Source organism: Delphinapterus leucas, chromosome 3 (genome assembly GCF_059928025.1).
Source record: "Delphinapterus leucas isolate spDelLeu-1000000601 "Yukka" chromosome 3, BTC_Dleu_Yukka2, whole genome shotgun sequence".
Classification (NCBI taxonomy): Eukaryota; Metazoa; Chordata; class Mammalia; order Artiodactyla; family Monodontidae; genus Delphinapterus; species Delphinapterus leucas.
The window spans coordinates 151,062,792-151,089,968 of NC_143131.1; the positions used below are offsets into that span (position 1 = coordinate 151,062,792).

The following is a 27,177-nucleotide window of genomic DNA, read 5'->3' on the forward strand; positions in this document are numbered from 1 at the left end:
GCCACTAGGTTCATCAGTACCATTTTTTTTTTTTAGATTCCATATATATGTGTTAGCATGCGATCTTTGTTTTTCTCTTTCTGACTTACTTCACTCTGTATGACAGACTCTAGGTCTATCCTCCTCACTACAAATAACTCAATTTCATTTCTTTTCATGGCTGAGTAATATTCCATTGAATATATGTGCCACATCTTCTTTATCCATTCATCTGTCAGTGGACATTTAGGTTGCTTACATGTCCTGGCTATTATAAATGTTGCTGCAATGAATATTGTGGTACATATCTCCTTTTGAATTATGGTTTTCTCAGGGTATATGCCCAATAGTGGGATTGCTGGGTCATATGGTAGTTCTAAATTTAGTTTTTTAAGGAAACTCCATACTCTTGTCCATAGTGGTTGTATCAATTTACATTCCCACCAACAGTGTAGGAGGGTTCCCTTTGCACCGCACCCTTTCCAGCATTTATTGTTTCTAGATACTTTGATGGTGGCCATTCTGACTGGTGTGAGGTAATACCTCATTGTAGTTTTGATTTGCATTTCTCTAATAATTAGTGATATTGAGCATCTTTTCATGTGCCTCTTGGCTATCTGTATGTCTTCTTTGGTGAAATGTCTATTTAGGTCTTCCACCCATTTTTTAATTGAGTTGTTTGTTTTTCGATATTGATCTCCATGAGCTGTTTGTATATTTTGGAGATTAATCATTTAGATTTATAACTAGAACCAAATATATACTTAAGGACAACTTGTAAATATGAAAAATAATGATTTTGACTATGTATCCTAAATATAGAAATTACCTAATGAATATATTTAAAAGTAATTTTAATCTTCATAGCAGTGATGTGGCCCAGGGTTATTTTTGGCAAGCAGAAAATTAGACAACGAGTTGTATACAAAGAGTATTGAAGAAATTGTAGAATATCAGTTTTTCCTTTAAGATCGGTATACTTTTAATCAGCTTGTGTTAGCATAGGAGAGAGAGACCCCAAAAGAAGTAAAGAATAATTATCAAAAGTATATATACCTAGTCTTCAAATTTCAACTGGATTGAGAAAACTTATATTCTTCTAATGATTTCCCAAATGGCAACTCCAGAAGTTTTTGGAAAACCCCAGTGTATTATAGGCACAATTATTTTTCAGAGTAAATTAAATCTAGAAACCTTGGCTTATTAAACCCAGACTTTTCAGATTTTGTAACCTGTTATTTTACTGATTTTTTGGAGCAGGGGAAATAGAAAGACTCTCATACCAAAATTCACCAAAATTTCTTGACCAGCTAAACTGGTATTGAAAGTAAAATCATGCAGTTTCAGAAGTATTTATTTAATCTTTAAAAAACAGTTTCAATGGAACTTCACTATTATTTAAAGAAGAAAAAAATCAGTATGATTTTTGGCATTATTTTCAAATTTGGATTTATGAAACTGTTTAGCAATGCTGTGAAACAAATTCTTTTTACTCTATTTTTTTGAAAAATATCTTTTAAATAACGAATCGAAAATTTTTTGGCTGGAATTTGTTGCTATAATTCCATAAAAGGACATCAGTTGATCATGCTTTTCTTCTGAGGTTGGGGAAATTTTACCTCTTCTACTTTATACTCCTGTGATAGGAACATTTAACATTTAAATGCTCTTTTAACTGATCTGGCATATTACAGGTTACAGGGTATGAGAGGAAAATTAAGTTTACATATATACCATATATAAAGCAGATTTTCATTAATAATACATATTTATTTCAAAAGTAATAGTAATGGTAATAGTAAGTAATAATAAAGAATGGATGATCAGACAAGAGTATGATAACCATGAAGCAATCTCAAAATGATTTTTTTGGTAAATAATATGGTTTGACGTATGAGAAGTGGTATGTGTTGAAACATGAAATTCTTCAGGCATTCTTTGATGATGATAGCATTCCTTAGGAATTTTTAAAAAATATTTTATGTACACCAAAAATACCAGTTTCATATTTTATCACTGTTAGAAAAAAAGGCTTTCCAGTAGTTTTCCTTTGGGTTGTAATTTTTTCCAGGGGCAGAAACTATGACAGATTATCCATTTCCACAAAAGTGAAGCTAGTCCACCATTCTGTGTTCAATCAAAGGTACAGTTCATCTATATAGTGTTGTCATTGTGTGTTTCATGTAGAGAAAGAAACTAGTATGTCATAAATGCACTGCAGTTATTTTCCATTTCTTGTTTCAACAGCAATAAAAGGAGAGAGAGAGTTACACATTTATTTACTTGTCAGACTGGACAAAGTTCTTCAGAAAGAAAAATCGTATGCTACCTTAACCACTTTAGCAATTTTTGCAATCCAAAAGGAAAAAAAAAAGATTGATTTCTGTTTAGCCTGTTTTTTTTTTATTCTGTGGGTAACACTGTTTTTTTTTCCTAGACATTTCTCTCCCTCAAAATTAAGGGGTTATTTTAGAACCATTTTACAGTGTTTCTTGAAAAACTAAAGTTCTCTAGGAGACTGTCTGTTCTGTACTTGAATATGTAAGTACTAACCATGTCTGAAGGTATTGAGATAATAGATACATTCTGTTTACGTGCTTTGTAGTGAGCTATTGTTCTTAAGCCTGTAAGATGCAGCTACAAAGAAGATGTAAATGGAGAATTCACTCAATAAGCCAGAAAGAGTGTTACCAAACTAGACCTTTGGGTCCACTTGCCCACACATAGTAAAGCCAAGCTCTTGTGAAGGAGAGTGCAGCCTTTATTGAAAGGCCAAGTAAGGACCTGAACTCTCCCATGGATTTCAGGGAAGGGTTTTTAAAGGCAAATTGAGGGAGATAGTTGCAGGGTGCCTGGTAAGCTCCTGCATAATTCTCTGATTGGTTGATGGTGAGTTAACAGGATGGCGACAAGGGATTAACATCATCAGTCCTCAGGCCCCAGCTGGTCTGGGACCTACGTGCTTATAGTCATCATGCAGTTAGCTTCTTCTGTCTAGTGGGGGTTTTAGTATATGCAAAACAACTCAAGAGTATGTGTCAGATGCTGTTATCTATGTCCTTCAGGGAGGAACTAAAGATTCTGTGACTGTAAATTGTTACCATTTCTCCTGGTCCAACTACTATTTTTTGTTACTACGTGTTCACATTCTTTCAATCATTAATTCTTGAGCCAGCCTTTTATGACTCAGTGGAGGCCTGGGGGAATAAATATTTTCTACAAACAAGAGGCAGGCGGAGGACATGTGGCCGGGGTGGGGGTGGTGGGGACGTTTGTCCTGGGAAGGCCCCACAAGGTCCTGCTCAGTTATAAGAAGAGAGAGAATTCTCTTTTTAGGCATTTATTAAGTATAACACTGTGTTCACTTTTTAAAATCTAATAATTGGCATCATTTGGAGAATAATACACTAATTCTAGAGGCAGAACAAAGAAAAGGTACATTGCCTCCCTTTTAAAATATTTACTTCTCTGATTAAGTAAAATCCAAAGAAAAACACAATGTAGATATGGGATACAATATCTTTCATAACCAGCAATGGTGATAAGACTTTCCAAAGAAGGATTCATCTACTTCAGTGAAGCTCCATGAGCCTATGGGGAAGAGTCCTTTTCTGCAACTTGCATTTTTAGATATTTTTAACATCCTATGGAGTGTGGGTTCCTGGTGTTATCATATGTCAGGCCTTATTAATCAGACCATTTTATACAGATTGCCATCTGCAAACACATCTGTAACTGGGTCAACGTTGTTCTGATTAAATTACCATGACTATTTTTCTTTCTTCGTCTTTCCTTTTTAAACATGGGATGTGAAGCCTCAGATTCATACTAACGTAACATTTATCATCCATATGTGCCAATTTTCTTCTTTGAGGCAAAGCATGACAAATCATTTAAGTGTTCACATTAGGAGTGCTAATCCTCTATGTCAGGAGTAGTCAAACTATAATCTGTCAGCCAAATGAAGGCTGCAGTTTATTTTTCTATAACCTGTAGGCTAAGAATTGTTTTTACATTTTTACAAGGTCGTTACCCCCCAAAAAAAAGAATCTGTGATGGCGACCTTACGCCATGCAAAGCGTAAAATATTTACTATCTGGCCATTTAAGAAAAAAAAATTGGCAGATCCCTGTTATATCTGATGGCATTTATATATGCAAACATACAAAATGTTCCTCTTTTGTTAAATCTCTCATTTTCAGCTCTGACATTTTTTCCTTAGGCTTGCAGCCTATTACCCTTCTCTTGTTTCATATGCCATAGGCACTAGAGAAGAGTGTGTTGTTGCTCATGTGTGTAATCAAATGAATTTAAATACAATTAACAGGGCTTCCCTCGTGGCACAGTGGTTGAGAGTCTGCCTGTTGATGCAGAGGACATGGGTTCGTGCCCCGGTCCGGGAAGATCCCACATGCCACGGAGTGGCTGGGCCCGTGAGCCACGGCCACTGAGCCTGCGCGTCCGGAGCCTGTGCTCCGCAACGGGAGAGGCCACAACAGTGAGAGGCCCGCGTACCGCAAAAAAAAATAATAATAATACAATTAACATATGTCTTTTGTTTTTCACCCCTCTAGTGATGTAGTTAATTTAGTAATATTTGATTTATTTCATTCATTTTACCCAGAAAATATTAATAAACTATATATGTGTACAGCAAATAAGGTACAACCCCTGACCTCACATGCTTATAGTTTGTGAAGACAGAAAATTAAATAGGCATCACAATCCCTTATCAAAATATTCAGTACTACTATATAACGTAGAGCAGGTCATAGTAGAGAGACAAAATCAAATGGTGAATATTATGGAAGGCATTTGGAGAACTTGAACTCTGCATTCTGAAGGCCTACTTGAAATTGTCCAAATGTAGGAGAAATATAGGGAGAGGAAGTTTATGTAAGGTTCCAGGGTTGTAGAGAAATGGTCCATTCTAGAGTGAAAACGATACAGTGCATGATTGGAAAGCTGGACATTTATAACCAAATTTCTAGCTTCATAGAGCCATAAACAGGGACAATGTGATTGTCCCAATATTTTCAAGAAAAAGTAAATAATTTTCTAGTAGTTGTAGCTTATTATTGACTTAAAAAATAAAGAAAAGAGAAAGATGGTGATAAAACATATATTTTCATGACAGCAAATCCTTAGACCTTTAGAGAAAACCGTTTAACTAGAAAGCAGTTGTTCCATTAGAAAATAAAGCTCACTGGCAGTGTCATTTGGAACGTATAAGCAGTGTCAGTTTTCTTCTCTTAGGGAGTAAATGGTCAGCTATGCAGGTGTTATCAGCAGTAACGAGGCACTTCAGACTAGGGGATGTAGAGACCGAAGGGTGGGGTTTCATTTTATTTTCTCCAGTACATACAATCTTATTAACTTGAAAATTAAAGCTAAATAGTTGGTTTCCCATTGCTTACTCTTAGCTGTGCTGTAGCCACTAGCCAAATATGACTATTAAAATTCAATTAACTTAAATTGATTTGAAAACTCAGTTTCTTAGTCACACCAGCCACACTTCAGATGCTCAACAGCTACATGTAGCTAGTGGCTACTGTATTGGGCAATGGAGATTTGGACATTTCCATCATCATAGAGTGTTATCTTGGAAAGGACTGGCAGTTGCATTAATTACAGTAAAGTCATTTCTGTTAAGTTCTCTAAATAGGTGTTATTTGTCATACCCATTCAGACAAGTTTTTCTTTTGTTATTGTACTTAAAGGGTTCAATCTTTGAATTTCAGTTCTTTTTCTCTTAGCTAGATATGAATTCCTTCAAAGTTTTCTTCTTCACATGGGATCCACAACATACAAAGCATTTGCAACCATATTTACTTCTCAATACTTAGATATTAAATGTTTTCATTGGAAGTTAACATAAAGAAAACATATGAAGTTAACATAAAGAAAAGCGCCTATAGCTCAGTAAATCATCTCAAAGTGAACCCATACATGGACCCTAACTAAAGTCAAGAAACAGAATATCCTTTGCTATAATTGTATTTATTGAGTAATTAATGTTTTTGAAAGAGTAGATTTTTAAGTTCTTTCTGTTTTTTTAATGTGATTAAATTTAAAGCTTCACTGAGAAAATTTTGGTTTATTCAAGAAATAGTTAGACAGTTTTCTAATTATCAGTTTTTCTCTTATTTTCTTCCTTCATGATGCTCATAATGTTGGCCTCCTTTGTTAATTATATTAATTCTCACCTCCTTAGCCATAGTTTAGAGATGTATATGGAGCTGAGGGGAGTGTAGACAAAGACCAAATAATAAAATATTGAAGTTATCATATTCTACAGTTTAATTCTTTGACTGTTGGTTTTTACTAGCATTCCATATTCTGAAAATCTGAAAAACACATATTCTGAAAAACACATCTAAATGATACAACCACATACTAAGTGAGAATGGCCAGATATATTATTAATTTTTTTAGAGTAACCTTTTCTTTGAAGTATAACAGTCATGCAGAAATGTAATCCAACATCAGAGACGTTGAATGTCATTAAAAATATTCTTCCACAATTTAAAAAGCTGCAAGGTACTCCATCCCACAGATGTACCATGATTTAGCTTTCTAACTCCTGTTGCAGTTTTCTGGCTTTTTACCTAGTCGTCTTACCCCTCTTTCCATAATTCTGCAAAAATGAATTCATCTGTGTTTAATATCTTTGTGCCAATTTCCAATTTTTCCTTAGAATAAAATTCCTAGAGGCGGAATTTCTGAGTCAAAAGGCATGTGCATTTTTTGTTTGTTTGTTTGTTTTTTGCGATACGCAGGCCTCTCACTGTTGTGGCCTCTCCTGTTGCAGAGCACAGGCTCTGGACGTGCAGGCTCAGCAGCCATGGCTCACGGGCCCAGCCGCTCCGCGGCATGTGGGATCTTCCCGAACCGGGGCACGAACCCGTGTCCCCTGCGTCGGCAGGCGGACTCTCAACCACTGTGCCACCAGGGAAGCCCCCTAATAAACCATATCTAAAATAAAATTTCACTGAATCAGTTTGAGAAGTAGGCCAGTCTTCATTGTAGGTGTTTAACAGCAATGGTAGTTTGATAGTTTGAAGTGAAAATTAATTTCCACAGGTATTCATCACAGTTTTACTTATTATAGATGAAGCATTCTTAATTGAGTATTCGTAGACACTTAGGATGAGCTTTAAATTATTTGACTCCCTGAAATAGTATGCAAATCCTGAGGTTGTGTATATATTGGGATGGTCCATACCTTGATCCTATAGATTAATCTACTTAATTTCTAAATTTGTTCTTCCTTCTCTATCCCTGTCACCACTTCCCTAATTCAAGGCTTCAGCATGTCTTACACAAATTGGTTTGTTGTACTTGGGCGGGGGAACATGGCTTGTCCCACTAAAGCCATCTTTTATATAACCATTGGAGAGCTCTAGCAGCTATGGAAAATACATGGTAAAGATGAATATAAGCATTAATTTGATTATCTTGTCAATTCCCTGTAGTGGTTCGCATCTGAACTATAACTGGTGAACAAGTTTTGCTGTCATCTGCTCCAGGTGGAAAAGTTCATCCTTTGTCTCTCTTTACTTTGAACTCAGTGTTTTCCAGCTCTTTGGCATGTTCTTTCTTATCCCTGTCCCCCTAGATATCTCTATTAATACTATATAATTTGACTAAGGCATTCCCTTCTTTTCTTCAGGAATCCTTCACAGGCTGTTACTTTTCTTCATGCCTCTCTAACTCATACTTGGGACTATCCCTATCATTATAATTACCATAGCATGTGTGTGCAACTTTAGTGTGTGTGTATATCATGTTTCACTTGACGTTGATCTTCTTGAAAGTAGGGCCTATGTTATTAATTTTTATATTCCTGGAGTCAGGCACAAGACCTGGGACACCAAAGGTGCTCAATAAATATATGGCAAATGAGTGAATGAATGAAAATGGATTTTCAGGTCTGCTCATTAATTTAAAATAATTCATTTCAACTAGAACTTGTTTTTATAATATACACACTAAAGACCTGATAATTTTAATTCTAATAATATGACTTCTGAAATTATAATATGTTTAACTTGGTGAACTTTTTATGGTAAGAACATGCAAGTCTCACAGTCATATGTGCCTGGACCCCTTTACACCAGCATTTGAAGAGATCAGAAAGGTCATCATTTCACAACTGAGGAATGGTTGGGGGGTGTTAAATTCAGTGGGTAGGTGTGAAGCAGCATGGTATTATATCACCCCAATTTACCAGTACTGTACACCAGGGTCAAAGACATTGGACCGCTTTGATCCTTACATTTCCCCTCTTTAAAGTGAAATAATGATGACCAGTTCACAGAGAGCTCCTTTCATCATTTTGGTATTTTCCCTACCACACTATCTCCAATGTAGTTTTTTGTTTGAATTAATGGGGAAGAAAAGGAAAGGAAAGGAAGAGAGAGAAAAAAAGGAGAGAATGAGTTAAAACTACAAAACTTATAAAAGTAGTAGAATCTAATATTTATTGTTATCTTTTACTGTTTGTGCTTTTTAAGTGTGGTCTTTGGTGACCACATAGTATTCCTTAACGAGAATGCACCATATGTGTTTAACAGCGTCCCCATTTTGGGACAGTAGGAAAGTTTCCATTTTTAGCCACGTACGTGTAATACGGCCTTGAGGGTGGAGCTTTGCCTGTATGTTTGGAATCACTGCCATACTGTTGGCTCTGAGGGATGGAAGGCTCTCCTGTAGATACTCCAAAACTCTGCACCTGTGTGCCTTGCCGCAGCAGTGTGTCGGTCCCTCTTCACCAGCAACTCTCTGACCATCCATTACAGTTGAGAGTAGCCATCTTTCAAGAGAATGGAAACTGTCTCATCCCCCTTCATACACTACTTGGACCTTCTTCTTGTGCTCATGAGGCACTTTTGAGAACTTGACTCTCTCTTGATCCCTTCAAGGGGATCCAGTATGTGTGGTGGCATTTCTGACCTCTGAGAGGGAAACAGCTGTATTTGAAAATATGAAGTTAGTAGATGAGCAAGATGCTCTTTGGGAAAGAAGAAGAACGAATGTTTTCTTTGAGAAGTTGAGCAGTCACTGTAACGTACAGTAGACGATTCATGTCTCTGTGTAAATTGAATTGTGATTATCTTTCCCATACACTCAAAGCCTTATTTATTTTGAGTACATTATATAGATGCTGCTATCCACAGGATGCAGAGAGGATCCTATGTAATGTGTCAGCCTCGACACTGCAATAGAAAGAACTCATTTGCTTACCATGTTATACGTACTGGTCTGCATTTCCCCAGGCTGTGAATTACTCCCTTCCAGGGAATTTCTGCCTTGGAAGGATCATTAACTCTTTGAGGGTACCAGCAAACCAGGTAGCAGATTCACCTTTTGTGAACTAAAATTCTAAATCCAGAAAAGACGATGAGAGTTCTGAAGTCCATCTCCCTATCTTTGTAAGAGGATCATCTCAGTAAGGAATGATTAAGGTTGTGATTTTTAAGGAGGCATTCCTAGATTCAATTCCTTCCTCCATAAGGTTTAAAATTCCTCTATGCCTCAGTTTTCTCATAGGTAAATAATATCTACCATATAGTTTATTATGAGGATTAAATGATAAATAGAACTTAGATACTAATAAGAACTCAATAGGGAATTCCCTGGCAGTCCAGTGGTTAGGACTCTGTGCTTCTACTGCAAGGGCCACAGGTTCAATCCCTGGTCTGGGAACTAAGATCCCGCATGCTGTGTGGTGTGGCCAAAAAAAAACAAAAAAACAAAAAAACCCCACAAACTCAATAAAACCTAGCTATCATATTATTAGTCTTATTATTATTGTCATTATTAATTTGATGAGCTTCAGAAAAAATTGTGCACCTTTCTTCATGCTGTTGAGACCTGACTGTCCCTTTAAAACCTGCTACTCTGAAATAATAACCAACCCCAAGTAAACCTAGTCAGTGGAGAAGAATTACAGCCATTTTCTTTCCTTTTTTTTTTTTAACTTTAAAAAAAGAGCATTACAGATAACCCCAGTTATACAGATTTTTTCTTGTGTCATTCCATTTAAGCTCTTAGGAGCACAAAGTTTTAGGTCTCTAGTCTCTTAAAGTAGTAAATTGTTTAAGCAAGAAAATAGCTGCATTGATAGGATCCTGATTAGCTTATTGGCATTTGGCTTTGTGGATGCAAATGCTGAGCGAAGATCTAGGATGCAAAGATTTAGGAAAGCGGTGTTTAAGACCAGCTCTGCCTCTTAGCGTTGCGACTGTGGACTACTCAGTGCCTCTCCTTTGCAGATTCTTATCCAAATTATGGGACTTGGTAATCTCTGAGATACCTAGAAGAGCTAATATCCTGTGATTGATTCAGAAAGGAATCATGCTTTAAAGAATGGGGAATGAATTCTGCTCCCAGTTCCTCAGGTAAACTATTACTATGGTATAATAAATTGTTGGGAAAATTATTCTAATTTTCCTTGCCGTTGGATAGATACAGCCATTGAAGCATTTCAGGTGAGAATAGCTTGTCTGGACAGCACCACAAAACCACTGCTGGGCTGGATTAAGTTCCTGACATAACAAGCTGATATAAAAGGTTATCAGAAGTGAGTTAGCCACACAGAGAATTGGCAGGTGTAGCCACTATCAGCAAAGCTTTGTTTGTCAACAGTGTTCCTAAAGGAATCACCTTCTCAGCAATGCCACTGTCCCTGCAAAGTCATTCTCTCTGTAGCTTTGAGAAACTCACTTCTTGGTACAGCCAAACCCTTTTCTATTCAATGTGTCTGCCATCTTTTGAGAAGAGCTTCCACCATAACGTGTCATGTTCATTTCTGTGACTTCATAGTATTTGGCACTTTCTGGGTCTTGAAACAAACACAGTGTCAGCAAACTCATTTCTTCATCCAGGAGGAAAGGGCCAAGTTGTTGTTGCCCAGTTGTTGCTGGTGGACAGAGGCTCTGTTTCCAGGTTTTCAGGGTCCTGGTATACCTGTGTTTACCTTGGAAACTAAGACATGCTGGGGTTTTTTGTTTTTATTTTTGTTTTTTAATCAGGGGTATAGTTGCTTTACAATGCTGTGCTAGCTCCTGCGGCACAGTGAAGTGAACCCGCCATATGTATACACATATTCCCCTCCCTTTTGGATTTCCCTCCCATCCAGGTCACCACAGAGCACCAAGTAGAGTTCCCTTTGCTATACAGCACATCCTCACTAGTTTTCTATTTCATGCTGGCTTTATCTCAGAAATCACTCTTATCCCTGCACCTCTTGGTTCACCTGTGAGTGAAGACTAGAAACTTCTCTTTTTATCTGACCTCTTGTTTAAAGAAGAAGAGTATTTTGATGTTCTGTTGACACACTGATTACGGTGGAGTAGTGTCTGCCTCAGCAATTAGGGTTTAGTCAGCACTTAGGGCAAAAACCATGTATAGTAAAAAAATGCCTTTAGAAATCCGTTAAGTTTGACATAAAGTGCAGCGTAAGTAGATTTGTGTACAATTCTATGAAGTAAAATACGTATATGAAAAATGCATATCTTCAAACTAGAACCACACTGCACACACTGCAAGCTGATTACTCTGAGAGAGGTTCCAGGGACCGACATACCTTGTAGGCACAGTTAATTTGTGTCTCCCTGTTCACTACCCTCCTGGTTATATTTAGTGCATGGAAGGGCAGGCAGACTCACTCAGGCTACTTAAATTCTTGTTTCTCTCCTTCTCTCTTTATCTCCCTAGATGTGTACAATTAGAATATTATAAGCTAAATACCCAAATGATGTGGCTCCTCTATAGCTAGGGTTAGCTCTGTATTCATAGAGGGGAAAGATGATTTAAAAGATGTTTCAGTAATAGGCTGCTGCAGAGAATCAGTTTAAATTACTTTTTTTTTTTTTTTGCGGTACTAGGGCCTCTCACTGTTGTGGCCTCTCCCGTTGTGGAGCACAGGCTCCGGATGCGCAAGCTCAGCGACCAAGGCTTACGGGCCCAGCCGCTCCGCGGCATGTGGGATCTTCCCGGACCAGGGCACGAACCCGTGTCCCCTGCATCAGCAGGCGGACTCTCAACCACTGAGCCACCAGGGAAGCCCTAAATTACTTTTTGATGCATCAAAGAGCACTTATTGAGCACCTATGTTACGGACTCAGTGTTTTGTGTGCTCCCTCGAAATGCATATATTGAAACCCTAACCCCCAGTGTGATGGTTGGAGGGCCTTTGGGATGTAGTTAGGTTTAGGGTGATGCCCTCATGATGAGATTCGTGTCCTCATAAGAAGAAGAGACAGGAGAGTCAACTCCCTCCCCACAAGCACACATGGAGGAAAGGCTATGTACGCACAAGCTGGAAGGAGGCCCTCTGTAGCCAGGAATCAGCTCTCACCAGACACTGAATCTGCTGGCACTTTGATCTTGGACTTCCCAGCCTTCAGAACTGTGAGAAATAAATGTCTGTTGTTTAAGACACCTGGCCTGTGGCATTTTGTTATGGCAGGCTGAGCTGACTAAAACAACTTACTGTCCTCTTGATCTAGATTTTTTAAACCAGGGAAAGAATGCTGTTGCCTGCATGTGAATGTAAACGTGATACATAATAGAGATGACATTACAGATCACTGAAGAAAAAAATGGACTGGTAAATAACTAACCTGGAAGTACTATGTTATCCATATAGAAAAAAAAATCTATACCATTCAAATATAAAAAAAATCTGTTGCATTTAGGTTAAATACCTAATTATGTAAATAAAATATTAAAATTTTAAAAATAAAATGTAAGATGATTTCTTATAAACTTAAAATAAGAATGAGGTTGTTTAATGAAATATAAAATTCAAACCTTGAATAAAAGAGTTGACACATTGATCCACATAAAAATATCCTGTTCAATAAAAATCACTATAAACAGCCAAGTCACAAACTGGGAGTAGATGTTTGCAACACATGTAAACAATGTAGGATCAATATTTCATATTTATAAAGAATTTCTATAAATTAGCAGGACAGTAACTAATAGGAAAATGGACAAATGAGGATCGAAGCAGGCAATTTCTAGAAGGGACCATACTGGACTGATGGATAAAGAATTGATAAGATGTTCAACTTCACTAGAAATTGGTGAAATATATGAGAAACAAGGAGATCTAGGAAATCGGTAAAATATTTTAAATTCTTACAATACCAAATGTTGGTAAGGGTGTTTAGAAAGGGACATTTTTAGACCCTGTTGTCTTTTGCATAGCTTGATAAGCCTAATTTGCAGAACAATTGTGTAGTATCTAGTAAGTAAAATTGTACCCATTTTTAACCTAGCAGTTCTGTTACTAGCTGTGATTTTAGAAAAACTCCCTAGTATGTGAGCAGGGAAACATATACAGACTTAATTATGGAATCATTTGCATTAAAACATTAAATACAGTACATAATGTTTATTACAAGGTCTTTCTTTTACTTGTTTTTTCATGTATTTATTTATTCAGTTTACATGGTCTATACATAAAATCACTTTAAAACCTCTAAATTATCTCATGTCCATTAAATGGAAACAGTAATGCTAGGCCTGTTTAAATTACAAGAAAAAATCACTCTATACCAACAAAGTGTTTTAAAAAACCAAGGTCAAAGGAAGTAGTCTTGGGAGAGAGGCATTCCTGAGCTGGTGGCTGGATCCCAGGAGCTGCTGGGCGAAAGAAAGAAAAAGATGCTTTCAGACAGGAGTGGTTTGATTAGAGCCCAGTGACACAGCTAAAGGGAATTAATCATAATTACATGTCTCAACATAGTAAACCTCAAATGCAGTGTCAAGAGACAAAAAAAAAAGCATATGCCATGGCAAAAAGACAAAAAGACTAACAGCATTTATCGGGTGTTATTCTATGTTGAGCATATTGTAAATACAGTTTATATAAAGTTTAAAGTAACAGGGAAAATATTGCAAATATTGTTTAGGGAGAAATATTTTGTAAAAGAATAATATGGACAGTAATGATAATCACCAAAGTCATTCGAGGGAGTGCCTGGGAAAGGGCTGGTGGGGGAGGATGTGGGAGATTGAGCAGCAGTTCACAGAAAGCTTTAGCTATATCTCTATATCTGTGAAGACCTAGTCCATTAAAAACAAAAAGTTTTGAGGCAAATTTGGCAAACTGAATCTGTGGTGTGGTGAATATATGAATATACATTACTTTTTCCCCTAGGTAAGTTTTAGTCTATTTGAAATATTCTAAATGTTTAGAAATTTTAAAATTGCCCTTGCAGTTATTTTTGCAATGTGTTTAACTTAGCAGCTTTGTGAAATGTATGGCGACACAGGGTAAATTGCCCTATACTTAATATCTCCAGTGGTAACAAGGCATGATTTAGAAATTTCACCCAGAATTCACCTCTGTAAACTCTGCAGTAACGAAGTAGTTAAGTTCAGGACTTCTATATTGATCAGGATTGCTTTGAATATAATTCAAAGATTAGTGCTAGAGGAATACACACCTGTGGGAAGGCAGAGTGAACTAAGAGGACTCAGATCATCTATGGATTCACTGCATATTTACATTTTTATATGTTTACAGTGGAAAAAAGTTAAGTTGCACAATGAAAGCATTAAGAAATATGCTTAAAACTTCCTGCTCAACAAAAAATGCTATAAACAAATTTAGTCAACTCACACACTGATTTTAAAATCATTAAATCTGAAGACATTGCCTCCATTTTCTTGAGTTTAGTTAGGACGCTTCTGGCTGCTTAATATGAATTTTCAGATTTAAATTGGAGTAAAGAGAATGAATGAAGAATATGTATAAAAAATTTATAGGTATCTTTAAAATTTTTTCTATTAGCTTTCTTTGGTTACATTTAGATATCATGCCAAAAAAAAAGCAAGTACTAAGAATGGAAAACAAAGATTTTTCAGCTGAGAGGATTTATGACTTTATTATCAAATATGTAGTCAGTCATTCAAGCAACAGTTAGTTATTGAGTATCTGCTCTGTGCCAGGTACAGTTCGAAGTGCTGAGGAAGGAGCAGAGAACAAAGTAAATGAGAAACCCCTGCCCTCATTTTATTTATGCTCGAAGGAGGAAGGGGTAGAACTTACTTTCTCATCGTCTAGTGCCCATATACAAGGAAACCTACTAAATGGTAATTGAGAATCTTTGTGGTTTTGGGAAGGAAAGGGGTGGGGGGAGTGCACTGAATGGGATTTCTTGGATAACCGTAATTACAGAAGGAAAACACGCACTGGCTTCTCCTATTATATAAATGAGAACGTTTATAGTAATTTTCTGAGAATGGCATTCTCAAATGTTTTAAGTGCAGAAGAAGAATAAATGGTCGAGTCTGCTTTTCAGCTCTGCTATGACTGCCTGTTTTACTCTTTTTCCTTCCCAACTCTACTGAGCTTATTACTTAATTGATGGGTTTTTCGTTTTCTTTTTTTTCCCCTGAAGAGTAAATCATTGTCTTTATTCAGTAAGGAGTTCAAGTGAAATGTAAAGTCCTCTTTTATTCAACTAACTCTTTACTTTCTTGTTAAGACCTCCTGTGTGTGTCAGGCACGGTCCCAGGCTCTGTGTGTTCAGAAATGCACAGCTCCTCCTCCAGGGGGTCTGTGGTCTAACAGGCCAAATGCCAGTGCCAGTTGTCGTGCAGCATGGCAGGTGATCTTAAGGAGGGATAGACATAGTTCTGAGTGAGCAGTCCTGCCTGAGGTTCAGAAGCTGTGTAGCTGGAAGATTTTTTTCATTGTTGGGGCTTCAAAAATGAGTGATGGTTTGCCAGATGTGAAGTGTGAGGTGGACTTCCCAGCAACCTCACAACCCCATGACTCCCGTCAGTCACTCAGTGCATTCATTGCCTCAACGTGCCGTAGCTTCTGTATGTCATTCATTCGGTCATTCATTTATCCGTTGATTTATGCCATCAAATTTAGTATATGTATTATACTCCTTTTGTGGGCCATTTGCTAAGCAGTAGTGAAATGTGTAAGAAAGATGCTGCATTTACCTTCATTTTATATGTCAACACCAATGGCTAGAGTTATTGGCACGTAGGCATTCTAATCCAAAGATTTTTCAATTCAAAATATTGGGTTGGCCAGAAAGTTCCTTTGGGTTTTTTGTAACATCCACGGAAAAACCCGAAGGAACTTTTGGCCAACCCAGTGTGTGAGTTATTATAGTCAGATGGGTAACATGACTTGGTTTTGAATAGAAGTACTTAGTTATATTCTACAGTGGACAAGAGCATTTAGAGGTTATATAATGCATCTGATCATAGTATCGAACCTGATCAGAAAAACAAAGAAAACAGAATTCTTCTGGAGCTTGCTTTATATACTTGTTTCCACACAATCCAAATAATTCCCATTCACTACAATTCTGGGAGAACATAAGAGCACACAGCAATTTTAGGTAGGTTATCTTGTCGGTTCTGACAGCGTCCCTATGGATCATGAATATAGACTCCATGACTTTTCCAGAAACATAGGAATAGTATGTGGTAGAACTCTAACTTGATTGTAGTGTTCACTTCACCATGCCCATGAGAGAACTCTGAAATTCCTAGATGCCTCTCATACTTCTTTTTCTTCTGATATATCTTTTTATAGTTTTAAAGTAACGTTTTTTTCCTTACATAGCTTTCCTTTAACAAGAAGGCAAATATTTTCTTTTTTTTTTAAGTAAAATAAGTAAAACAGTGGGGTAATGTAGCTACCAATATAAAAATGTTTACATTTCTAAAATATGGTAGATTTAGGGAACTGTGAACATAGCCATTTGTGTGTGTGTGTGTGTGTGTGTGTGTGTGTGTGTGTATAGAAATATAGCTTTAATAAATTAGATTTCGTCACAAATGCAAAATTATATTTTTTAACATATTGATATTTCACTTCATCATATGATATAACCACGTGCTGAAAATGAAGATGAATTTGGAATTTCAAAGACACACGCAAAAGTATAATCCATCAATGGTCCTCATTCTTCTTGGTGAATCCTTCCCTTTTAGGATATTTCCTTTCACTGAAATGACTGGACATAAGGCATGTCAATGCAAAACATAAGTGAAGAATTTAGAGAAGCTAAATTTTACCAGGGGAATAGATGGGAAGTAGAGATTAAGGAAGCAGGGAGCCATTGAAAAATGTTGGGTGGAATTGAGAGGGGCTTAATGTAGCTTAAGGGAGATGGGCTTTCAAGAGAGCTCCGAAGTCGGACGAGTGGAAACAAGAAAGTGATAGAGAGCTATAAGGAAGGGTCAACAACTGTTTAGTAACTGTGCGCCTCTGCAAGACCCCAGTGCCTGGTGTTGTGGACTCAGTGGAGTTCTCAAGATTCTTGAGGTCTGGAAAAACATGTTCTCGTCAGATGAGAAGAAAAGATCTAAAAAAGATAAAGCAAGTCTGAGAGGTGGAGTAGAAATTGAAATTTAGGACTATTGTTGTCAGTGGCACACTATGAGCAACTTTTAAAAGGCTTGTTAGGGTAAAAATGCACTTTTTGGCTTTTTAAGAAAGCATACTATGAAGAAAGAAATAATTGATCATATACTCAGAGCTAAGCATAACTATTGGCTTGCTGTCCCTCCCATAACAACCAAAAATTGAGGGGAAGGGAGAGCAAAGATGCTGATCTTGTGAGCTTCAGATTGCCACAGCAGCCAGCAAACAACGATTGGACCATGGATCAGTATTTCAAGCAAACAGTCTTGACTGTTTTACCAGCATAATCCCAGGATCTTCACTTTAAGCCAATGTTCTTTGCCCTAAGAGAGCGTCACGCAAAGCATTTGTTTCGTTGTGACTGAAGAACAATTAATTTAGTTCAACTCACTTTGTTGAGCATGTACTATGTGAGAAAACCATACCTAGTCCATAAATCGTAGTTCTCCATGACCATAACCACTGGAGGCTGCTGTTTCAACATACCAACAGAGGCAGTGAATCTTTAGAAGCAAAACAATCTAGGCCAAAACAAATTAGTAAAGGATGTCTGAGGGTAAGTGGTTTTTTAAGTTGATATAAAATTTATATCCAGTGAAATGCACAGTTGAGTACTCTCTTCTACATGATTTTTTTTCCACCTTGAATTCTGTGAAACCAGTTTGCCCTGGTCTTTCTCCTACACCTTTGGCTATTCCACCCCTCTCTCATCATAGTTACCTATCGCTTCACTAAATGTTGATATTCCAATGTCTGACTCCTTCTCTTCTCAGGTTATGTATTCTCTTTATACTGTGTTGCTTTCAATAACCTCATCAGCATCACATCTACAAATCTAGACCCTATTTCCCATCTGCTCCATTCGTATATATCCAGCAAGCAATGGGACCTCTTTGCTTAGTGGTCCCATAAGAACTTTAAATTTGTCATGTGCAAGAATGAACTTATTGCCTCTCACTACAAACATGCTTTTAATTATGTTTTCATTATTAGCACTAATGAAAACATACTATTCAAAACAATTCAAGCAATCGAGCACTTTTGTGTGATAAGGGATGTGTCAAACATTATAAATCAGGTAACCCTCTTTTGGGAGAACTGATAGTTTAGCCATTTATTCACGCCAAACCTGGCCATCATTCTGGAACTTTCCTCCTTCCTCATTGCACCCACCCAGAATCCCCCCAAAATTTCACCTCCCCCTCATCATCGTGGTCCTTGCTTCTTTCTCTGGAATCTCTCAAATCTGTTTCTTTGTCCTTGTCAAAAATCTTTCTACTTTCTTTCCAGACTTCCACACAGGGAGTATTGTTACAACAGATTCAGACTCTGTTCCTTAGGCATAGAGGTAATGGAGGGATGAATTCTGATTGGAGATTTACTCATCAACCATGTATTGAGTTTCTGTTAGGCATAAAATAAGTCTATTAAAGTAGCAGAACAGAATTAGTCCGAGTGGAGCAAGCGAGCTGAGTGCTTGAGTAGTCGAGTCCCGGAGACCGGTAGCGCTTGCAGCATGGCTGACCAGCTGACTGAAGAGCAGATTGCAGAATTCAAAGAAGCTTTCTCACTATTTGACAAGGATGGTGATGGAACTATAACAACAAAGGAGTTGGGAACTGTAATGAGGTCTGTTGCGCAGAATCCCACAGAAGCAGTTACAGGACATGATTAATGAGGTGGATGCTGATGGTAACGGCACAATTGACTTCCCGGAATTTCTGACAATGATGGCAAGAAAAATGAAGGACACAGACAGTGAAGAAGAACTTAGAGAAGCATTCCTTGTGTTTGATGAGGATGGTAATGGCTATATTAGTGCAGCAGAGCTCCGCCATGTGATGACAAACCTTGGAGAGAAGTTAACAGATGAAGAGGTTGATGAAATGTCAGGGAAGCAGATATTGACGGTGATGGCCAAGTAAACTAAGAAGAGTTTGTACAGATGACAGCAAAGTGAACACATTGTACAGAACGTGTTAAATTTCTTGTACAAAATCGTTTATTTGACTTTTCTTTGTTTGTAACTTATCTGTAAAAGGTTTCCCCCTATTGTCAAAAAATATGCGTGTATAGTAATTAGGACTTCATTCCTCCATGTTTTCTTCCCTTATCTTACTGTCATTGTCCTGAAACCTTATTTTAGAAAAATTGATCAAGTAACATGCTGCATGTGGCTTACTCTGGATATATCTAATAAGCCCTTCTGCACATCTAAACTTAGATGGAGTTGGTCAAATGAGGGAACATCTGGGTTATGCCTTTTTTTTAAGTAGTTTTCTTTAGGAACTGTCAACATGTTGTTGTTGAAGAGTGGAGTTGTAACTCTGCATGGACTGTGGACAGTCAACAATATGTACTTAAAAGTTGCACTATTGCAAAACGGGTGTTTTATCCAGGTACTCGTACACTATTTTTTTGTACTGCTGGTCCTGTACCGGAAACATTTTCTTTTATTGTTACTTGCTTTTTAAACTTTGTTTTAGCCACTTAAAGAAAATCTGCTTCTGGCACAATTTGCCTCAAATCCATTCCAAGTTGTATATTGCTTTATTATCTTCACGGTGCTATGTCCCTCTCTAAATCATCTAGTTTATTATCTGGTTTCCTACTTTATAGTCTTTCTCCACTCTCGTATGTAAGCTTGCTAAGGACAGGGGTGTGTTCTAACTTGTTCATTACTCCATCCTTATTGTGTAGATACAGTGGTAAACACACAGTAGGTGCTCAGGAAATATTTGTTGCATGTTAACAAGTAATCTTCCCTCCAGCCTTAAATGAGAGTTTTTGACTGGCGCAGTGATTCATATTCACCTCTGCGGATTTGTATAATACCATTATGAAATGTTGCTGGGTGTGTTATCTGCCTCATAGGGATATAAGGATGTTATAAGGATTAAATGAGATAATGTATATGAAAGTTACTTTGTTAGAGAAACAAAAACTTATAATAGTATTTATGATCACTCTCCTGATTTCACAGGTGAGCAGATGAGAAACCTGGAGCCCCAGTGGGTACATAATCACCCAAGGGCATAGATATCAGCTCTTACATCTTCTGCCAACCATCACAAAGATGCTTTTACATATTTTTTCCCCTTTATGCTGAATGTCCCTCACTGAAAGGTCATAAGGATGACAAAGATGTTTCTGAAAATTAGAAAGGGAGGAGTAAAGCCACTTTTTGTTGAGAAAGAGCGTGCAGATCAGTAATAACAGCCACAGGGAACATAGGAATGAAAAATTCAGGGTAGAATTTGGCCTACTGGCCCAGATGGGAATAAACTAGTTGCGATGTTTAATGTGAAGCTATAGGAAAGTTAATAGGTTTGTGAACAAATGTTCCAAACTCTCAGCTCAGGGTATGATTTCCCAATTGAAGAAACTTTTCTACCCTGAGGGTAACAAGTTTTACTCAGCTTTTGTGCAAAGAAACTGCCACTATTTCATATTTTCTTTTCTTTTTCTGTTTCCCTAATAAAAGTATTCAGTATTACTTGGTGGAGTTCTGCCCTATTGTTTGATATCATGACACTTTCTTCCAGGCAGTGCGGTGTCCTGTCATTGGGAGCCATTGGTGCTAACCAGAATGGTGTACAGTACCAGGGAGTATGCTAGTATATTGAGTTATATCTCATATTCTTATGTAATTCACAAACCAGCCCTTGAAAAGAACTCAATTTCGGACCTGTGTGATGTCATTTGTGGTATACTTAAGCCACACTTTATTTTTAATTTGATATATGCTCATTGAAAAACATTATCTTACTTGCTTTAGGGTCACACAACTAGTAAGTGAAGGAACCAGTCTTCCAAACTCCATTATTTGCATTTTTAAAAATTGTTTAGCATTTATATGAAGGCAAAAATTAACCTTCCAGCTCTGTTATCAATTTCTGTATCCCAGTGGATATACCAATGTCCTCTGAAGTTGCATAGCTCTGATTTGTCATGAGGTGGCAATGTGACAACACCTTGAATTGGATCTATGATGAATTCCCCCACCTTGGTGAATTTCTGAGGGAGCTGTCCAGAGCTGAGTTTGCTATGGAATGGCCACTGAGTGAGGAGGCATGAGAACAGACTTCTAGGGCTTGAATATTTGATTTTATGCATATCCAGTCTTAGCTTCTAGCTGAAGAATCCTAATGTGGAACCCTAGGAGAATTTGCTTTCTGGATTTCAAATACAAAAGTTCAAAGCGGTCAGGTTCTATTTAAAAAGCCCACATGCAAAAGTAAGTGAAGTACCTTGAAATTGCCAGTGAAGAGGTCATCCTGAAATCTACAGAGTAAAAAAATGAGTTTTAGAGGAGGAAAATATGTTTTCAAATAAGGGAATGTATATTATAGCTTTTCAAATTCCATTCATTCAGAGAAAGTGAATAAACAGGGATAAAAGACCTTGAACAAGACTCTTTTTCATGTCTATTTAAATAAGAACTTTATTCAATTTGTGGTACTATTAAATAGGAATACAATATTAAATAGCTTAAAACTTATAGTGGTATTTCTTATATCCAAATATGTGAAAAGAATTTTATATAATTTATTATGGCTCATTCTGAGGTGGCTCTGAAATTATGAATTGTGAACACTGTCTAATACTTTTCCCTAAAATATTAATAAATTTATACTTATGTATTCTTAAAACTTCAAATATTATATTAAAATAATGTTCATATTATCATTTAAAGATCTAGAATGTAATTTCCCAGTCTTGATTTTAATTCGATTATATGAAAGCTGAAAATATAAGATTGTAACACTTTTTTTTAGATTGTGGTTATTTTTTAAAAAGTCATTCACCTGTTGAATCATTCAGTAGATATATAGTGGCACATTCCAAGCTGTGGTCACGTGGTTCCAGCCTCCATTAGACTTATAGTCTAGTGCAGGAAAGGTTAAGTAAACTGAAGCTTAAAATGCACGATAATAAGTGCTATGATGGGGTTGGTACAGCGTATTATAATCACACACTGCAGGATCCTCTTATTTGAATTTGGTGGGGGGGCTGGTCAGAGAGAGTTCCCAGGGAAAGTGATATGGAAGGTGATACCTGAAGTATTAGTAGAATTCAGCCAAGCAAAGAGATGGAGAAGAATCTTTCAGTCACAGTGAGCATAATATGTGAAAGTATGGAGACAAAAGAGGATGTGGTGTTCTTCGAAGAGAAGTTAAATTTAACTAAAAGTTAGAATTCTTAAAAGATAAAACAGGGACTGGGGATAATAAATAAGACTGAGGCAGTAAGCTGAGGTTGTACCATGGAAGCATGAACATCCTTCTAAGAGCATTGGGATTCTGTAGTAAGGTTTTAAATAAGGAAGCTGCCTGGTCAGGTTCACATTTTAGAAAAGTCATTTCAGTGTAAAGAAAAGATCACGGTTAGGTGAGAGCCTAAGTCTAGAGGCTGAGGGACTCTTTTGGAATCTGCTACAGTGGTTCCAGATGATACATGATGCTGGCCTCAACTAGAATAGCACTAAGTGTTGATGGAGAGAAGTAGCTGGAATCATCATTTTTTAGAAGATTAAATTGAGAGAGCTTCACAGCTGTTTGGAAGTAGAGGAGGGTGAGAATATGAGGTCAGGGAAGCTAATTAGATTTCTGGAATCTGCAGCAGTGGTGGCTGGTTCCACTTCCAAAGATAGAAAACACAGAAGTTTGCAAGTGAAGGTAGTGAGATCATTTGGGGGCATAGAAAGTTTTATGTTTCTGTAGGACTCTAAATGAAATGGCTAGCAGAAATTTGGGCCTGTGGATTTTGAAGCTCAGGAATGAGATGTGACCTAGAGATATAAAGTTTAGAACTTTTATCAGGTGGATGGTAATTGAGCATTTAGGAATGGATGATATTACCCAAGGAAGATGTTGAAGAGATTCTCAAACTTTGGGGTCAGATGAATTACCCAGGAGGTGTGATAAAATTCAGAATCCTGGGCACCAACTCCAGAGTCTTACTGAGTAGTTATAGGATGTAGCTCACAAATCTACACGCTTGACAAATAGAGTTCCATGATTTTGATGCAGATGATCCTCTGACCCCACTTTCAAGTAAAAGGAAAAGTAGATCTTGCATAGGAGCCTAAGTAGTATCAGCACATAAAAGATGGACAGAGGAGGAGGAACCCGGAAAGAAGGCTGGTGAAGAAGTAACCATAGGTGTGGAAGGAAAATTAAAAGTATAAAATATCACTAATTACATGGAAAGAGAATCAGTATAAGAGAAGGAATCATCGACAGGGCCAGAAGTGTTGAGACAGGGAGTAAAGATAAAGGCTGGAATACACCTACTACATGTAACAAAAAGGAGGTCATAACAAAGTTGGCAAGAATAGTTTCAGTAGAATAATGTGGGCTGAAGCCAGATTGCAGTGGGTTGAGGGTTGAATATGATATGAGGATGAAGAGACATGAAGCAGAGACAAAATCTTTTACAAGTAGTTAGAAGGGATGGAGGAGGTTGCTACAGCAGGATATGGGTAGGGGTGAATGTTTTAGGAAGGAAACAGCGTGAGTCAAAGTCTTATCTCACCCTTGGCCTGCTCTTATCTCTAATTTTTTTGGAGCTTTTCGTCTTATCAACTTATGAATGGATATATTATACAATTCAGCAATAAAAAGAATGGGTTGTGTGTTAAGTTTATGTCGAAATTTCTAAGAAACTACCAAATACTTTTCCAAAGAGCTGTTCTGTTTTACATTTGGATATTGGGGAGCAAATTAAGGTGCTGCTTTGTGTTTTGTGCATTATGGTTATGCCAAAAAATACTGAAATATGCCTGAATATTAGCCTGACCCCTAGTGGTGGTCCACATCCATGGGGCTAAACGTGGAACTGAGTTTTTTCTACGCTTTCCATCACATGAGCTGCCACTCCACCTCCATCGTTTCTTGCAAACACATAACAGTAGAGAGATGGTGTAAATATGCCCAAACAAATTTAGATGGTGTACTGCGGGGTCCAGTGGGGCAGAAGGAGGGAAGTCCTTACACCCTGCTACCTGCTTGAGATCAATACCTGCTGTCATAGCTTCAGCATCACCACCATCCGGGGGACTTTGAGAAAAATACTGAACTTCATTTAAGCTCAATTTCCTCATATTTACAACGACGATTATAGTAATACCTACCTTAGAGTGATTAAGTGAGGTTAAATGAGATTGTGTATGTAAAGCGCCTAACACAGTTCAGCCCAGAGTTGACATTCACGAAAGAGCAGGTGTTCATATTTCATAATGATAAAAACAATCAATAATGTAGTCAAATCCTACAATGAAATTTTATTCATGATATTTTTTTTTCTGGTTCTCATTTGCTTGCATTCCATGTTAATGTTCTCTATTTCAATTGGAACCTCTTTAAATTTAGGACCGGGTTTTATTTGATAAAGATAAAAGCCACAACCATACCAACAATAACATCCTCTATTATTTTAGAGTAACTATATATCAAGACATTGCTAAAATATTTCTTATGTAAAATTTAATGCTGAAACAGTTTTATGAGGTAGGCAAAGATCTCAGATGGTCTATGTTAAAGATTTTCATCTGTATCTTTTTCACCCAGACCCCACATCTTGACTCCTTGATGTGCTGGCCCTGCCAGTGGCAATGATAATATCAGTTACAGATGGTTGATACAAGAAATACAAAGATTATGTACAAAGTATTGATATTGATACTGATATTGATAAAGCTAGCTTTCTTCTCTTTGAGCTTTTCCATTCTAGAAAGCTAGCTCTCACCGAGAAAAAAAGCTACCTCTTATTTAACCCTTGAGAAACAAAAACAGAATGAATAAAAATCTATTTGCTTCTTTTATTACCCCAACGATACTAGGGCTGACTGTTGTTATTTTTAATTATTATGTTTCCAGGTATTTTTCCCCCGCACTCAACCGACTGATTAATAACCACATAATTTCTCTTTAACAATGACTTCTTCAGCTTATGTCAGAACAAATAATGAACATCCAGAACTATAAAGGACAAACCAGAACATTAATCCTTATGTCCCTTATTCATTGGCCAACAAACTTACTAGGCCTCTTACTGAACTCATTTGCGCCCCTACGCAACTTTCAATAACCTTAGGCACAGTGGTCCCTTTATGAGAAGGCACTGTGATCACTGGCTTCTGCCATAAAGCAAAAGCATCTGTAGGCCGCTTTCTATCACCCGGGGCACCAATCCCTCTTATCCCTATGCTAGTAATTATTGAAACTATTAGCTTATTTATCCAACCAATAGCCCTAGCCCTATGACTAACAGACAGTATCACAGCCGGTCACCTGTTAATTCACCTAATCAGAGGAGCATCCCTTTCCCTATTAAGCATGAATCCTCCCACAGCCCTCATTATATTTATTAGTCTTGTTCTTCTCACTTTTCTCGAATATGCAGTAGCCCTTATTCAAGCTTACGTGCTCACCCTGTGAATGAGCCTCTACCTACACAATGACACCTAATGACTCACCAAACCCATGCGTATCATGTAGTAAATCCTCGTCCCTGACCTCTTACAGGAGCCCTCTTAGCCCTTCTCTTAGCATCCCATCTAGTCATATGATTCCATTTTAACTCAACTTTTTTATTATCCTCGGGCTGATTAACTAGTATGTTAACAATATGTCAATGATGATGAGACATCACCAGGGAAAGCACTTTTCAAGGCCATCACACACCAGTTTCATTCAAAAAGGATGTTGATATGGCATAATTCTGTTTATTATTTCAGAGGTTCTCTTTTTTATAGGCTTCTTCTGAGGTTTTCATCACTCAAGTCTTGCCCTTACACTTGAACTAGGTGGTTGCTAACCACCAACAGGCATTCACCCCCTAAATCCATTAGAAGTACCACTTTTCAACACCTGTCTTACTGGCCTCTGGAGTACCTATTACCCAAGCTCACGACAGCTTGATAGAAGGAAATTGTAAGCATATTCCTCAAGCTCTTTTGATTACAATCTCCCTAGTTTACTTTACACTACTGCAAGCCTCAGAATATTATGAAACAGCTTTTACAATCTCAGATGGAGTACACAGGTCAACAGTCTTCATAACCAAAGGTTTCCATGGCCTACACGTGATCGTTGGCTCTACTTTTCCTCATTGTCTGCTGCCTGTGCCAACTACAGTTTCAAATCATTTCAGATTTGAAGCCACTGCCTGATACACTTTGTAGACATAGTATGGCTGTTTCTATACATCCCCATTTATTGATGAGGGTCTATTCTGTTTTTTCTTTTATTGGGGTAGAGTTGTTTTACAATGTTGTGTTAGTTTCTACTGTACAGTGAAATGGAGTTGAGGGTGTGTTCTTTTAGTATCAATTAGTTGTCTTCCAGTCAATTAGTACAATCTGAAAAGAATAATAAAGCTTATAGCATTAACCACAAACATAGTACTAGCTTCACTACTTGTACTTAGCGAATTCTGACTTCCCCGACTAAAGACAGATACAGAAGAATCAAGTCCTTACAAACGCGGATTTGACCCCATAGGATTTTCCATAAAGATTTTCCTGGTAGCCGTTACATTTCTCCCCTTGATCGAGAGAAATTGCCCCCCTTCGGCCCCTGCCCTGAGCAGTCCAAACTAGCAACCTAAAAACAATACTCATCATAGCACTAATCCTGATCTCACTACTAGCAGTAAGTATAGCCTGTGAGTGAACTCAAAAGGGATCAGAATGACACAAATATGATAATTAGTTTAAATGAAAACAAATGATTTTGTCTCGTTAAACTATGATTAAACTCATAATTACTGAGTATCTT

The 27,177-nt window shown here is 37.4% G+C and overlaps 1 protein-coding gene and 1 pseudogene across 4 annotated transcripts in view; both read left to right on the forward strand.

The window, feature by feature from the left end:
• Positions 1–27,177, forward strand: part of LOC149749746 (2'-5'-oligoadenylate synthase-like protein 2) — a 160,775-nt gene that overhangs the window by 23,570 nt on the left and 110,028 nt on the right. The window lies entirely within an intron of this gene.
• On the forward strand, positions 17,952–25,884 carry LOC149749747 (calmodulin pseudogene; annotated as a pseudogene).